General features: G+C 43.4%; 1 long non-coding RNA gene across 1 annotated transcript; it reads right to left on the reverse strand.

The window, feature by feature from the left end:
* Positions 1-670: 670 nt before the first annotated feature.
* On the reverse strand, positions 671-3,683 carry LOC123838577 (uncharacterized). Its single transcript, XR_006789478.1, has 3 exons — positions 3,415-3,683; positions 2,578-2,707; positions 671-910 (listed from the first exon to the last, which is right to left on the reverse strand). It is a non-coding gene; the product is annotated as an uncharacterized LOC123838577 (long non-coding RNA).
* Between the last annotated feature and the right edge of the window lie 13,353 nt (positions 3,684-17,036).

Genomic DNA, 17,036 nt, shown 5'->3' on the forward strand with positions numbered 1-17,036 from the left:
AAGTGTGGTGAGGGCCGTTCTGTCATGGCTGTTGGGCTCACAGTCTTGCCTACTCTGAGCAACACAGTGGTAGGTTGCTTGTGTCCTTCTACTGATCTATAACAATAGCAGGCCAGAGAGGGGAATCCATTGTCCTATAACAAATTTCTCCCAAGTAGCAGCTTAAAAATCATGACATTCATTTATCCCAGTGCTGTGGGCCAGGAATCCGGAAGCAGCTTAGCCAGGTGGCTCTGGCTCAGGGTGCCTCATGAAATTGCAGCCAAGACATCAGTCAGAGCAGTGATCGTGTGAAGGCTTGGAAGCATAGAAGGAAAATGTTGCAAGTTCAGGAAATCACGAGTCTCGCGTGGCTTGGGCACATGGTGTTGGGGAGGGGCTTGAGGATCAGGACCTAGGTCCAGATTGCAATGCTTCTCAAATGGCAGACACTGGCTTCTGGTATCCACCCTGTGGTCGGTGGGGAGCCCTTCTGGAACTGGATCACCATACTGCATCTGTAGAAATAACTCACTGGCACTATAGAAACTGGATGGGTTGTGGATTAGATAAGGAAGAAACCAGAAGTCTCTATTGATGTCCTGGGGAGAAATGCTGTGCTTCCCAAGCAGGGCTGAGGAGGATGATACAAAGCATTAGAACTCAGAGAAGGATCTGATGTTGCAGGTGAGGGAAAGAGGATCACTTTAACAAAACAGGCACAATTTGACACACCCATAAAGGCCCAGCACTTTCCTCAGTGTTGGTCAGGGATGGTGTTTCTGGGGCCCAGGACTTTGTCCATCCACCCAGGGAAGGTTGCTACAGGCATATGTCTTTTGCTCATGTCCATGAAGCTTCACGTAGTGGAGTGGCATCTTTGTGATTGCTCAAGCATTTCCTCAAAATGTCCTTAGGAAAGCACATTTCTCTATGGGCAAAATGATTTAAAATTATTAAAGTCAATATTTAACTTGGACCTAGTTAGGAAAGTGGAATTTTCCATGGAGAATCAGAAGTGTCACCAGGATACGGTGAATTGGAACAACAGCCCTGACTCCTGCATTTTGAGAAGACAAGACTGCTGGTCCCAGGGAGTGATTCAGGGCAAGAAAAGGGACAGATTCACCAGTAAGAGCTGTGAGCCAAGAGTTTGGTTAGACAATCATTCTCTAAAGGTCATCCCACCACCACTGGTTCCTCCTGCTTTTACTAAACCCTCCACCCTCCAGCCCAACCCCAGACTTCTCTCTTCCACCTTTGAGATTGCCTTCAGTGTTTGTGATTCCCTTTTTTTGTTCTTACAGGAATAACTGGAGTGTGGAAAACATGCTGTTTTATCTGACCTGTGTCAGACAGCCTTGGACCCTCCTTCACCACCCTCCATCTTCTAAGAGAGTCCTACACAGGCTCTCAGTTCCAGATGAGTCAAGAGACCAGCTTGGTACCATCAAGCCCCCGAGAATGAAGCAAGTCTCTGCCACACTCGATTGCCCCCTCTTTTTACTCGTCTAGCTAAAGTTTCTCAACCCTTACTGATCTTTCCAAAGTATCAACTAATAAGCTAATCATTAGGTTAGCCATTTGAGATCGTTCTTTCTTCTTCATGACTGTGTGTACAGCTAGGATTCTCTGTGAGACTACCCTCACTGGCTCTCAAGGGTTTTGCTATGCTGGATCCATTCCCCTCTTTTAGCCATAAAAGTAATTACACTAACCTGGGCAACCAGAAGTCATGAGGGAATACAAGTGGTCGTGAGCGTGGATTTCCCTAAATTAAACCAATCTAGACAAGATTCATCTACTTATATAAGTGGAGTTCTTCTTCTGCCTAGGAGAAGCCGTTTTTGCTAATGAAACAGTGGTCTAACAAAGAGACTCTTCTGGGTCTTTGACATACTGTGGCACATTTGGGTAGCTCAATATGAAGCATGGGGTAGACTCAAAGTTGTAAGTTTGTGGTAAATGTCTCTGAAGTCAGAGAACATATTTTATAGTGACCAGGAAGAACTGGACCAAGCTTTCTCTTCTATCACCCTGGGCCATTAATCGTTCCAAACACTGTTGCAGGGGCCGGGTCACCAGGATCCTCATCCAAGGCCACCTCTCCACACTGTCCAGCCTCCTCCATCAGCCAGTGTGGAAAACTGGCCACACTTCAGAGGAACGTCCATCACTTTGAGGTCTGGGATCTGGATGATTTAGCAGGTGACCATGAGCCAGCACTAAACAGAATGGGTCTGAATTTCCTAGGGAGACATAAGACTAATGTCCTGGCCTCTTGTGGTTACAAGAGATCCTTCCCAACACAGCACAACTCAGCCCAGGAAATTTCCCAGGTGATTTTAGTTGGATGCAAGTTTGCGCCTCACTTCCAGGCCTCGACTGTTTTGGAATGTTGCTATGCATTATTAAAAGCTGCCACATTTTGTCCAAGAGGTGGCCACATTTCAGTGGCTGGTGAAGTAATTCCTGTTTATATGTGTAGTTGCAAAACGTTTTGGAACCCTCTGGCATGAAAAGCATCTTATAATACATCATTACTTATTTTTAACAATAGTCGGAGAGGGATGGGGGCTTTTTCCCACATACACATACTTTGAAAGGTGATAGTCAACCAGGAACAACTTCTGATGGGTTCTCTGCTTTTATCCAGTTGATTGGAGCACAGCTGGGAATGTCGCTTTAATGGTGAAACAAATCTTAAGGTAATTCTTGGAATGCGTATCTGATGAAACAAGACTGAAAAAAAAAAATGAAGCTGAACAGAATCATCTACATATTTAGTTGCCTAGAACCATAAGAGCCTAGAGAAGAATTTGTGTTCTATTGAGTCACGTAGCCATTGTTGTCATCATGGGCTGGTAAGCCCAAGTAACTATGAAAATCAAATTATTTCTTTCAGAAATCTGGCCAAAAATATATTGCTAAACTGGGCATATTAGTATAAATCAAAAGCTATGTATTACCTAATCATATATCATATTTGGATAGCTCATTTTTTTTTCTGAGGGGATAAAATTATTTCACAGGCAACAGTCCCAGGTATTATTAAAACTCTTTCATAAATGGGAAAACTATAGCAAAGTGAAATTGAGTAATTCACTCATTCTCTCAGCTGAGTCATGGCCTAAGAAACCTAAGAAAAGAAGCCCTTTCCCCTCACTTCCCGTCTCCTTGACCCCTTAAAAGATTGTAGTGCCAGGCAAAATTTCTCCTTAGCTTCATGTTTAGTAAATTCTCAGGTTTAGATCAATTCAAAATTCCATTGTGAAGAAAGAAAAGAAAAGAAAAAAAGAAAAGGATACAAACTAACAAAACAACAAGCAGATGAAGCTTTTGATACAATGCAACTCAAATGATCTGCTAGAAATAAATAGAAAATAGTGTTACAAAAAGAGACATTTCTTTTCCTCGTTAGTGTAAGTCACTTACCTTCCCAATCAGTCTTGACTCTGTGCAAATGCCTGGCTTCTGATTGTCATGAGTTTGGTAAATCTGCAGTCGTTTTCTTCAAAGCATAAAGCATGCAGTCTTTTTTTAATAAAGAAGCATGCTTCTGAAGTTCTTCAAGCCAAGAATAGACACCTATTTTAAAGACTGCTCCATTATCGGGGCTTATGTTTACATCCTCTTTACAAATGCAGTGGAAGGCATTAACCAAAACACATTAGGGCAAAAGCATTTTTCGATGCAATTAAAAACTGGTTCGTTCTGCATATGTCTGATATATCCCTTTCTTATCACATCTGTCTATCTCTTAACCTCATCCACAACTCCAAAAACTGCAACTGGAAAGTTCTCAAACTGAAAACTGGGTGCCCGCCAAGATACAAACTTTATATTTGCTTAGCAAACATCAAAGAGTGAATAATGTGTTGTCATTCCCTGACCTTACAAGAAGGTTGGATATAAAGTAACAGCTTTAGTCACTATGTGCAATGACAGTGCTGAAGAATTTCTCCCTCAGCCTGGATTCTTTCCTTCTTTGTCCAAAAGGGAACAGCTAGGTACGTTGCAGGGGGTAGGTGCTTCGTAGGTCCGCATTATTTCATTACCTAAACAAAGCCATGGTCTAAGGAAGAAGGTGGAAGTTAGAAAGCAGAAAACCAGGTTCGAGTGCTGGCCTCTCTCCTAACCAGCTGTGTGGCCTTGGGTTTGGCACTCCACCTCTCCAACCTTTTCCATCTGTGAGAGAAAGAACAGATGACTTGCAAGGTCTACAAGTCCGGGATTCAAATGCAGCCAGCCAAGGTTTCTTCGTTCCCTGAAGGGGAAATGCCAGGTCCCCTCAGGACAGCACTGCTCCCTGCCTGCCTCCTTTGGTGCTTCAGGACCCTGCGCTCCACTCTGTGAGCCAATCCATTTTCATTGGTTGCAAGGCTCAGTGTCCTCCCTCTGTCGGGATCATGTTTCCCACACTCTTCAGGATGTAGCGTGGCCATCGCCCCGAGAGCAGCACTCCTGACCTCCCTGCTCCCTGGCAGCCTGCCCTCCCCTACTCCTACAGAGACTCCGGGCGTCTCCTGGCTTGTTTGGAGTCCTCCCCTTGGCCGCAAGCCTACTGGTCCCACTGTGCCACAACAGAGCAATGACATGGTGACCACTTTCTCAGGCCTCATCAGGCTTTCACTCACAAGCACCCTCAGAGGTAGGTATGACAGTGAGCATCCCAGACAAGGAAAGTAAAGCAAAGAGAAGACAATGTGTCCAAGGTCTACATGACCAATAAGCACAGAGCTGGAATTTGGATTCAGTAGTGCTCCTGCAAAGGTGGATTCCTACCGTCCACTGCATCTCTGCCAGATGCTCAGTGTGTATGTGTTTTCGGAGCCCTGAACACCGCCAACTACAGCCAAGGGAGACATTCCTTTCTCTGAGCACCAACGCCATCGGGAGGGCTCGCTGATCCCACATGCCTTGACCTGCAGACCCCTGCCACAGAGCTGCCTGCAACCCCCTCAGATGACAAAGAGGCTTACAGACCTCTCTGCCAGCACCAGCATCTTACACGGGGTAGACATGAAGTGACTATTTATTGAATGAATGAAAGCATTATTAGTGAGATTTTAGCATTCCCTTAATTATGGATATGCTGTCATAGGGGAAAACAAGACATATCCTGAAGATAGAGAAAAAGTGCTCATGAGAATGCAACATACTCTACATTAACAAAATAATTTTTTCTGGAAATATCAACATCATGCAAACTAAATTGAAAAACAACCCCGCAACAACAAAATCAGAAATAGAATATTCAAACTGAATACCCAATGGGATGTTACATAGAAAAGAGACAAATAGGCTTAGGGAAACATTTATCCCTGGAGTTTATGGTTACGGCCAGCCTCCAGGAGACAAAAACATTCAGTGTTTACAGACTTTAGCCCGTGGGACTTAAATTCATTGTTCCCAGAGAATTTATCTTTACCTGCTGTCTTCCAGTTGGCTGTTAAGAATTACACTCCAACACGTCCATGCGTCTGGGGCTATGGATGCCTTTGTAAGCCCATCCTCTTTTCGTTTGTACTATTTTGTATGTTTTCTCTCTCTCTCTCTCCCTCTCTCTCTCTCTCTCTTTTTTTTAATTTGGATAACATTTTATTTTTCCAGAGTCAGCTGTGTTCTTCCACCTCATTTTTCCCTCAAGTTCTTACTCAACACAACGACATTGTTTGGAAGTCCTTGTCATATGAAAATTAAAATCTTGACTTACCCATAATTCGTTCTTTCTGTGGCCCTCTGATACACATGTTCTCTGAGTCCCTCACGTGACAGCTTCACTCAAAGGCAGAGACGCCTTTCTGGATTCTCATTGTGATAGATTCACTCCATCAAATCATCACTAAATAGAATCAGCTCTCTTGAAAATATCAGTGTTTTGAGTATTTGTCTTGGTTGAAGATTTTGCAAAACAAGATTGGCCCCTAGTTCATTGACAGCAGGAGCTGAGAATATTAGTCTATTCTCTCTAGTTTTGATACACTTGACAGTTCTGCAACATGGGAAGTTTAAGATGACACTATTAAGCAACACTAGTAAAAATCTGTGTTAGGAAACAAAAGGCGTATCTATTCTCTAAACACGTCTCACATCAAATTCAAATGTTTCCTCTCTTGCCTTGGAGGTCAGATTTGGGTGCTATGATGAGTGCCCTCTCTGGCTACGCTTGGGGATCTCCTTCCCCTGTCCTGCTGCACAAGCTTAGGGCTGGTGTTGTCGGTAAATGAAGAAACGATAGTGGCCACTTCCCAAGCCAAGCAGCCAGGAGACATATGGCAGGCCAGAAAGTCTCAGCTGCTGCTGTGGGAGAGCCCTGCTCAGCCTGTAACCGAAACAAAGCTGATGAGAGAAAGTTAGCAGAACCAGCAGGGCTGTCCTCACTCCATGCTCGGGCTACACTGGTGGCCCGACTCTGGGAAGGATGCGTGATCCTATGACCAGGCCAGTCCCGGGTCTAAGTACCGAGTCATACATAGGACGCCCTCAGAAGAACTGCCTCCAATTTCAGTAAGTCTCCTTCAAACTGAAAGAGCCATTTTGGTAAAAGAAGTTTGCAGTTCACCCAAAAATATTCTGGTGAGATCCACCATGACTTCATTTCAATAATGAGATAACTGAGACTTGAAAGAAATAGAAGGAAATGGATTTTTTTTTTGTTAACCCAGAATCAATATCACATCAGTGAGACCATCGTTGAAGGGCAGGTCAAAGATTTTAATGTTTTCTTTGGTTGTCCATCCCTCCCACTTGAGCCTGGACACAGCTCAGAAAAATAACAGCAATATCAGTCTATGTCATTTGGGAGGAAACCTAAAAACTAATCCCGGAATCAGAATTGGCTTAACGTACCTCCCTGCAGTGGTGTTTAGCATTTAGCATACTTAGGCATGAAAAATGTCCTTGCCTGTATTGATGCCAGAAACAAAGCCGCGATTGCAATGGGCTTGATCCAGGCCGATCCATGCAGCCAGGAGGTGGTAGGAAGGCTGTATCGGGAGTACTGGTACTCAGGCTGGAGTACCGACACCCTTCCATACCGATTAGTAAGCAGCCACCGAGCCACGATCAGAGGGTTTCCCAGGCCCCCTTCCCACAGAGCTGCTCCTCTGGGAAGTCCAAGTCCGCATTAAGGGCCTCCAGAGACTTACCCCAGCACTTCGACCTGCATTTCTATCAAATGGTTGGTGCCATGCTGATCGACAAGCATTTTGCCTTTTACCCCCTGGGCTAGACCTGAACTACTGTGCTCGCATTCACATAGTTCCACAAATGCAGGCAACATCAGCAGCTACACCTCTGGGCAAAGGTGATGTCAGGGTCAAGTTTTCAGAAGAAAAAGCTGTCCAAAGGGAGTATAAGCCTAATGAAGCAGGGACCCCAGTACCCTGCTGATAATAACCCCACGGACTGTAAACAGATTCTGATGCACTATGAGGCAGACATCAGGGAAGAAGCTACCATAGGTCTGACGTAAAGCCAACATGTAAAAACACTGACAATAAAAAATAAAAACAATTTTGTTTGGTTTGGCATTATCCAAAATGAAACTGGTGGTAATGTTCGGGTGGCTTGGAAATTTAAAATGAACCAGGGTGGACTTGGGAGTTTTGTTTATTGTAAACTTTTTGGCAACAGCAGCATTCAAAATCATTTATTCCATCTTAGATTGGGCCAAATTTCTATAATAGAGAAATGATCAATGTAAGTTATTAAAGATGATGATGATGATGATGATGACAATAATGATGGTCTTTGTCCTAATAAGCATGAAAGTTAACCCAACATTTTCCCCCTTTATCATTCCATTACCTCTTACCTACCTCCTATAATCAAAACAGTACATATTGTATGATTGTACACAACAGTCAAAAAATGGTCCCTGAGAACAAGAATGTTGCTTTGACATTGTTGACAGCTATCAGATAATCATTAGAAATATAGAAAAACATAAATGGTTATTAGAAAACACTTTTTAAGTGGGGCTGGAAAACAGCTCTTACAGAAATCCTAAGATCAGCTTACAACCGTATCACTGATTACTCATGCTTATTTTCTTGGCAGAAATGATAGGACAAACATGTATTAACTATACAACGTCCCCCTGTTGGTGGCAATGTCACAGCTTGTCCTTTCGGAGCCGTGAGCAGAGATGACCGGTGATGCTAGCCGGCAGGTGCTGGAAACCTCGTGGGGCCCAAGCACATTTCTGTTGGTGGGGGGGGCAGCAGCCGGAGTTGGAGCAACCACAGCTGGAGCAGACCATGGCTAGCGCAGAGGGCATCTTCATCTCCATAAAACCCGATGAAGCCCGGTGGGGCCTCATGGGAAAGATCATCAAGCATTTTCAGCAGAAGCGATCCCACCATGTTGGTTTGAAATTCATGCAGAGGTCTGAAGACTTTCTCAAAGAACACTACATTGACCTGAAGGACCATCCGTTTTCTGCCGGTCTGGTAGAACACATGCGCACAGGGCCAAGGGTTGTCATGGTGTGGGAGAGACTGCACGTTGTGAAGACAAGTCAAGTGATGCTCCAGGAGACCCACCTGCCATGGGCATGTTTGCATCCATGCTGACAGGATCACTATTCATGGCAGCGATTCTTGGAGAATGCAGAGGAGATGGGCTTGCAGTCCCTGCGCAGTGCTATGTGTTATCAACAGAGTAAAATGGTTATCCCAATGCCAAAGAAAAAGTAAATCATGGCTTAAGAAATTAATGTTGACATATTTCCAAAAATTCAGTGATGGGAGCAGACAGGGTCACGTAAACCAGCATAAAATTCTCTGAGGCCAAGTGTTGGTGATCAGAGCAAAAGTCAGGGGTCCACTCTCCCCAGAGGTCAATTCTAGTAGGCCAAAGCACAGGGGAAAGGTCAGAGAGCCAGGAGACTGCAAACAAATAGACCAAAATTCAGGTTTTCACATGGAGAAGGCAGCAGAGTATAGAGCTGAGACTTTCTGCTGTTCCACATCAGTGTATGGACAGACCCACGGGGCTGAAGTGGCTCTATGCCCATGAACATGACTATGCAAATGGTTACAACTGACTTCTGCAGGCAGAGAGCATTTCTCATTTGGAGAAGTAGTGTAGCCAAGGTAACTGCCTCATAAATGCACATGGCACTTGTGGGCTCCACTGGAGAGCAGCTATCTCCTGCTCATCATCAAAGCTTGCACAGAGACATTTTCTTGAGTAGAAAGGAGGCATCGGGGCATTTATGTCTCTTACTATGAGTCAAAATACATAACTGGGGTTGAACTTAAGGAGGGGCAGCCAGAACAGCCCATGTTCATCAGCCTCTGTTACTCATGCCCCTACACAGTCTCTAGGACTAACTGGTTCAACCAAGAGTATAGTCAGAAAATGAACATCTTTTGGAGGGTTCAAATTATGTATCAGGGACTATTAGTAGGCTATGAAATCCAATTAGTGGCTCATAGGCAACATTTCTTCAATGCATTAGAATAAAATAAAGTAGAAAATAGAATAATACTTAGTAAGTGTAACTTTTACATAGGTAAAACTTGGGTGTTGGGTTATGATGTTAGATGTAATTCTTACTTTGAGTCTTATTTTGAAAACTGCTGCTTTAGAGCTTCCTTCACACGGATATATTAGGTGATCTGTCCAAATTTAGAGGTAAAGTTGTTCCATCAAAATTGAAAAGATGTAATTTGCATTAATAATCCAAATATGGAAAAGAGGGATGCTTAATTTTACTACCCCAAAAGTATAATCATTTTATAACCAAGGAAATAGAGCTGGTCTCCTCTGCAATAGGAGAATGACCGTGAAAAGGAAGTGGGTATAAACCACATCTGACCCAATGTTAAGCTCCAGTGTCTGCAATCTTTGCATGGCCCCACACCACCTCCAAATTTATGGGTTCCAATCCCACATTCCTTTATTCTCTGTAGAAAGAAAAAATGGTTGTAGTCCTTTAAACTTATAGCCTATAAGTAGTTTTTGCTACATTTTTAAATAAGCTGGAAAAAAGATAATGATTTCTTGCATTTGCAAATGCATCTTAAATGTACCCAGTAGCTAAATTCAAGTTGTTCTCTTCCGAGTCTCTAAAAGCCCTTTCTAAGCTACCTGTGCCCTGAGCAGCCTTAGCATTAATTTCAAGCATAAAAGGAAGCCAGAGTCCAGACACAATTGAGATGAGGTGGAACACAGCCTCAAGGAGATACCAGGATGGGAAAGGAGATTGGGCCTGAGAAGGGAACCATCTGGAAGAGGAAGCTGATGTGGCTGCTTCTCAGGCCTGTCTTCAACCCTCTCTCCCAGGCATTACACTCCTTCATTTACTCTTTCTACAAAGTCCCTGTAGGGTCTGAGTGCTCTGGGTCTATGGCCAATGCTGCCCCATACTTTGATGTGGGGAGATGTTTCTAGAATTCAAAACTAAGGATTTGATGTAAGAAGCTATTTATGGATGTCTGGAGTTTCTACTGCCCAGAGGAAAGACTCACACTACAACTAAAGACACCCTGAAAAAACAAAGTTCAGCTGACCCAGGGGTCTGAGTTTAGCACAGGAACTCAAATTAAATGTGTTTCGATTTCTAACACCTCCCAGTGGTGTGCTGAAATGGGTCACTGCAGAGCCAGAGGCCACCACACACAACTCACAGGTGTGGACAGCAAGCTCAAGCAAGATGTCCCCTGAAAACTGAGATCCAGAGGCCATCGTACAGCCTGGGCTTGGAAAAGGTGAAATGAACTCTTGTCAATTTGCATTCATTTAAAATTCTTTTCACTGGAGGTTAGATTGTAGTTTATAGAATGCAGGTCATTCAATTTTTTTTTTTTTTATTTTTAATGATCATGATTTCACTCCCCCGCATTAAACATGAGAATAATAGAATTCAACATCAAATCTATAGTCAATAGCAATTTAAGTCTTGAAACCAGAAAGACAGTACTGGGCACAATAATGTATAAAGAACTGTTTTATAGAATGATTTTCTAAAATAGCAATGTTAGTGGGTGGAATTATCGGCCCTGAGTAGAGTGACAGTAAAAATTACCACAAGAATAAAACCTTTTATCATGAGCAGTAGTCGGTGGCTCCAGAGACAACAGACAGGGCATGGGAGAATGCACTCATCTGGCTACGAAATCCAATATACTACACCCAAAATACTACGCTTTGTGTCAGGGCTTATATCATATGTAGCTTTTTCTTCTATCCCCTGACCACACTAAAACTTTGCTCATGAAAGAAGCCATAACATTTGAGAGTCCTGGATAGGTCTACACTTGCACATATGCAGAGTAAGGAATAAATTGTTCATTGGATTTCAGAAAATGCACAGGAGGGGCCAGAAATATTCCCTACCCCACCGCTACTCTGTTTCAAAACACCTCTACCATGCCAGTGTAATGGTCAAAGACTATGTTTTAGACTTTTTTTTTTCCTATTAGCTGGATATTTTTTAATGTTTTTCGCAAATATGTAATTTTGTGTAATTTCATGTAAACAGCATGTAATTTCAGAGTACATGATTGAGATTTTTCTGAGAGCAGAAATTGCCGGGAGACGGGGAAGCACCAACAAGCATGACTGCATCAGGCTCTTCCAGAAGTTGAGCATGAGCCACTACCAGGGAGAGAAAAGCAGAGTCTGTGCTTCAGGATTTTGCATACATTTGACTCAAATGTCAGATATTATTCCTAGGAAGCCCTGCCACTGGCCATACCGTCGGGGCCGCCCAAAAGCTTGCTGGTGGCATGCAAAGTGACTTGAGTAAATTTACTGAAAGGATAAATCTTAATCACATCGTCACTTGGTTATTACAAAAACAGCCTAAGAACAAGACAAGGGCAAGAATCCAGAAGAGACACTGACACAAATGTGGGACTAACGTCATGCCAAACCACAGCCAGGCAGAATAACGGACACTGCGTATTCAGTGAATGTCTGCAATGGTCAGGCTCTGTTGGGGCTTCACGTGCTGGTGACAGCCACCGATACCCCTGCTCCCCACGCTGTCTCTTCCCTCATCAGGAGCCTCCCTCCTGCCTGTGCTGTGTGTTTGGCTCCCGGTGGCATCAGAAGAGCGGTCTTCAGAGCCCTATGGTGTTGGCAGAGGTGCAGTGGTACTGAAGGGAAAAACTGCCAAGAGGGTTATTTAACAGAAACTGCTGATATAAAAAAAAAAAAAAAAAGTTCCCCTGTGCCTGCACTTAGCAGTTAAACTAGAACCAGCACTCTCACCAGGGCATGCCGATGGGACACCCCCTTCTTTATTCCAAACATGCCCTGTAGAGCACATGTTAGCTTTTTATTATCACTTTTCACTTCGGAAGTTGCCTTTCATGTTCATTTTCAATGCCCTTTTATTCGAAGAAAATACTGTGGAAGAAGGACATGGCATGATTTCTCCCAGTCTTTTAGTCTCTCTATCTGGCCTGGATCCTGAACACCCAGGGACGGCACTGGCTCAACTCAACCAGCATTTGTGGGTCACTTTTTGTAAGTATTGTCTGTACCTTGGGACCACAGGAGACCTGTGGGGGAAGCTGCCACAGGGCGTTCCTGCAATCTGTCTGTCACTGTCACTAGATAGAGAAAGGTGGGTACGACAAGAAAAAAGTGCCAAAGACGAAAAAATATCATCCTGTGGCTGGGATCAAGGAAGGCTTTGATGAGGAAGAAGTCTATAAGCACTCTGATTGAAAGCAGAATCATCTGGCTAATCAAAATAATACTTCCCAAAGACAGAGTGCCTTTCCTCCAGGGTTTCCAGCTGTGTGGCACCTTGCTGTCCTGATGCATGTCGAATGATGTCACTGGCCACGTGCCCACCAGCACCACCCTCCCTGCACCACCACTGTGGGGCGGCCGCATCTCACCCCCTCAGTCAACCTTCCAAGAAAGAGGGGCAAGGGGCAAATCTACTATTTTTTTGCACAGCCCATGTCTCAAGTTAATATCCCTGCTACATCATTTTTTTGAAGTGTCTCCCTAACAAAGGACTTCACGTGTACTCAGACACGAAGTTCTCAATGGCGCGGGGAACTGTGTGAAGGAATCTCTCAGGAGAACTATTCTTCTCTGAATTAGCTGCACTCTCTTTACCTAAGCAAGCTACATGGATATGGTTTTTCTCATCAATTCCTGATCCCCACTCTTCTTTCTTGTCCTTCATAGCAAAAGAATCTGTCAGAGCCAGAGAATCCAAAATTTCAACTGTGGAGAATAGTAAGTCCTACAGAGGCTAAGGGACAAAGGATTTCACTTGTTGCACATTTTCTAGGGCAACTGAGGACTTGGCCTAAGTCATGTGACCAGAATCTTGAAGGTGCAGAAAATGGGCATTTTAAATAACAGGCATCCAAAGGTAAGCTGCAGCAAAATTCGCTTTCAGGAACTCTTTCAAACTGGAGGAGTCTTAGAATTGGGAGGGAATGTCCAATTTTGGAAGTCTTCTCCTTTCGGGGAAAACAGGAAAGGAACAAAGCAGTTGTGAATTCTGCAACAGAAAAAGGTCTTGTCTGTTACAAGTCTGAGCAGATTGAGCCAGGTGGTGCCTGGTGTTGTGAGGACATGGGGCAGAATCATCAAGGCTGCACATCTACCTGTGTGTTACTCAGCTCCTGCAGGGCCATGCGCATAAGCAGGCTTCAACACATGTCGGCTGACCATGGCAATGGCCTAATGTAGAGAAAATATATCACCCCAAATGCCACAACTGCCTAGAGCACCTTGTGCATAGCCTGGCTTAATGTGGGCCATCATCTACTAAAAACATCATATTCCAGCATCCGCTCTTCACTGGCCGGTGAGCGGTCAAGGATGTGATTGCCTTTCATCCCTCTGCATGCCCAGGGCCTAGCGCAAGAAAGAACTTTGAAATGACCCAATAGATAACAGCTTTTCCATCAGAACAGGCCTAAGTCCCACACCTTACAAGGTGCCTGCTACATTTCTACTCTGTGTTACAAATAAAACAACTGAAGCTCAGAAAGAGTCTGAGATCACGCATGTCTGTGAGGGACAGAGCTAAGTCCGGGCTCCAGTTCCAAGGTCAGCTTAATCATACAGCTACCAAAGTGACATGATAAAATGCAGTCTGGGGAAAACGTTTTTTAAGTAGAAAGAGTAAGTTGGCATACAAAAAGCAAGGTAATTGGTTAATTCATACCTATTTCATTATAATAGATCGCATATGGAGCTATATCTCAATTTTAGAGGCCTGATGCTTCCTGGGAAAACTTAAAGTAAACAACAACAATAATAATAATGGAATATGAGGGGAGTTTCTCTGGCTGCACTTGAGAAACTCAGGGCCAGATCAGACGCTCATTAGTCAAAGAGGCCTTTGAATGCTAGGAAATCAGGAGCGGATTCCTCTGAAGAAAAACCCAGTTTTTCCTCTCACCCTGCTCTCACTTATTCTACAAGTCTCTCCCAGTTGACAATGGCTCTGCCCTGAGGACATCTTGGGGGGGGGGGGGGGCGTGACTTTCCAAGGTCTTTATTGAAAGCACCACCTGGAAGGAGTGATTACCTAACAATTTGCCAAAAGGGAGGGCTGCAGAACCTTTGGCATTTTTGAATTGCAACTGTTTTCTGTCATCGTAAAGAAAAAGCTAATCATTTTTTCCAACAAACCACCCCCTCTGTCTCCTGCACAGACTATTACGAAATTGCCAAAGACCACACACTTGGCTTTCTCTGTTTTCACAGTTTTTAAAGCCATCATCAAAAGGCAAAAGGAGCCCAAGACGAGGATTTCTTTCCAGCACAGCATCTGAAGTGGAATTCCATTGGTAGGATGCTATTCTCTTCTGGCTACCTTCCATAAGTTCCATCTTCTTATTAAGTGTTTATCATCTCGCTTAAAGAAAAAGGAGACGAAAAAATCTCGAACTGTGTCCAATTGGGAAAAGTGCCATACAGCCCTTACAGTCATGCTATCGAATATTCTGGAAATGAACTTTAAAGACCAAAAAATTTAGCTCATAATATAAAAGTTCAACTTATGATAACATTTATCTCCACGTTAATAAGGAATTTGCAAACAAAGATGATTATCCAGGTCTTTGAAGATGTACACCATGAATCAATCCAGCTACATATTAGTGATACAAGGCAGTTGGTTTTAACAGAGTTGGCCCAATGTAAGATGTTTCTTTTTTATGTGAAATTATGTTGAGAGAATTTTGAAATGCACACCATCTGAGTCATAGGCACTGGCTTAGAAGCAGGAATTTAGCACAAACATTTTTTAGCGGCAGATCAATGATGTAAAGTTTGTTTTCAAGGGAGAATAAAATAAATGTTTCACTTCCAAAACTAACCTGACCTACGGGGCAGAGAAGAACATGTCATTGGGTCCAAAGTTTAGGAAAGTCATCAGAACCACCAGTTCATCAGGAACAGCCCTCCTGGGGCACGTCCTCTGTGAACCATGGTGCCCTAACAGAGAGTTTTCCTCTACCTGCCTGACTCACCTTATCTCTGCAGACGTGTATTCCAGCAACTGACACCCAGTTCCTCGGGGGTCTTAAAGTGTGGTCCACCCTTCCAGGTCACCCTAGGACAATGCTTCTCACTGCCTCCCTAGCCGAACCTCCAATTCAGCAACCCCCCCCACATACACACTTTTAGATTGATAAACGTGAGATACTCTCAGAGGTTCTGTTTATAGTCCAATTTATATTTTTAATGGCTCAGGGAATTAGTGTCTATTACAAATAACAGCATCTGTAACACCGCAGGTTGCTTTATGACAGGGCGTGCTTTTGCTTATTCTACTCCCGCTACATAGATTTTCCATCCTACCTCTGACTTTCCAAACCTAACTCATTCTTACAGACTTAATTCAAGCATTATCTCTATTATGAAACCTTCTCTACTTCTCCTGTTCCCTGGAATTTTTGACTTCTCACTGTTTCTATTCTACCTAATATCTGTTGCTCTAACTCAGGATTTTCATCTACTTATTTTTTTATCACTCTTAAATTGTTTCATACATATAATTTGGTCTCCCTCATAGATAACTCAAGCGATCTGAGTGTAGGATTATTCTCCTATGGTATTCCCTATAAGACCTGATCACAAAGCATCACTCAATAAGTAGTAATGGATGGATGGAAAGACACCCTTCAAACTTTGGTGGAGATTCTACCTAAAGTGGTAATACATTCATACAGTTAATTTCCAAAGCATTGTCTCAATGGGTATTAGGTTTCATTTTATTTTGAGACACACTGCTCTCATTTTGAATCATTCATTTTGTATGAGGGTAAAGAGAGCAAATGAGCAAAGGGAAAAATACTAGAAAAGTTCTGAGACTGATATACCCTGTGCTGCATAAAATAGTAGTTCCGAAATATTGCAGTATATTGGAATTACCTGGGTAGTTCATTAAAAACAAAATTCAAAGACTTAAGACTCATCCCAAAACTACTTAAAAGATGCCTCTCAATGTGGGATCCAGGAACTTATCTCTACCGTAACAAACTCCCTGAAAGATCTGGACGGACAGCTTGATGCAGGTCATTGGGTCAACATATAGAAAACCCTCATATAAGCACTAGGTTCTAATCCTGGTTCTGAAACTTAAAAGACATGTGATTCAGGATAAGTTGTTGAAATTCTATGATCCTCAATTACTCATCTGTTAACCTGGAAAAATTAAATCCAATAGCAGTGAGGATATGACCCCATTCTTATTACTGTCCCCTGGTGTGGCTTTGTCCCCTGGGCCAGAGAATAGTTAATTCTCTTGAAATAACTAGAGCTAACTCTCAAGAGTGTTGGCCATCTCAGTGCTGATCCTCCTGGAAAGAGAAGAGGCTGAGACCAGAAGTGGAATCTTCATTTTTATCTCAGCCTGGAAGATATTTTCAAACTCTCTCTCTTGGGCCTCATAGTCTAGATGTGTTCTGAGGTATTCCTGGGTGGGAGGGCAGGAGGGGTGAGTGGGCCTCTGCCACAAAATGTAGGCTTGGAGCTCTACCATAAGACTGCCTGCAGGGGACCCTATAAGATGGGTTGATGCCTGAGGGTTTGAGAAGAACCACATCTAGCAGCAA

This window comes from Mirounga angustirostris, unplaced genomic scaffold (assembly GCF_029215605.1).
Source record: "Mirounga angustirostris isolate CCGP_5_RB_7025 unplaced genomic scaffold, mMirAng1.0.hap1 SCAF_3, whole genome shotgun sequence".
Taxonomy (NCBI): Eukaryota; Metazoa; Chordata; class Mammalia; order Carnivora; family Phocidae; genus Mirounga; species Mirounga angustirostris.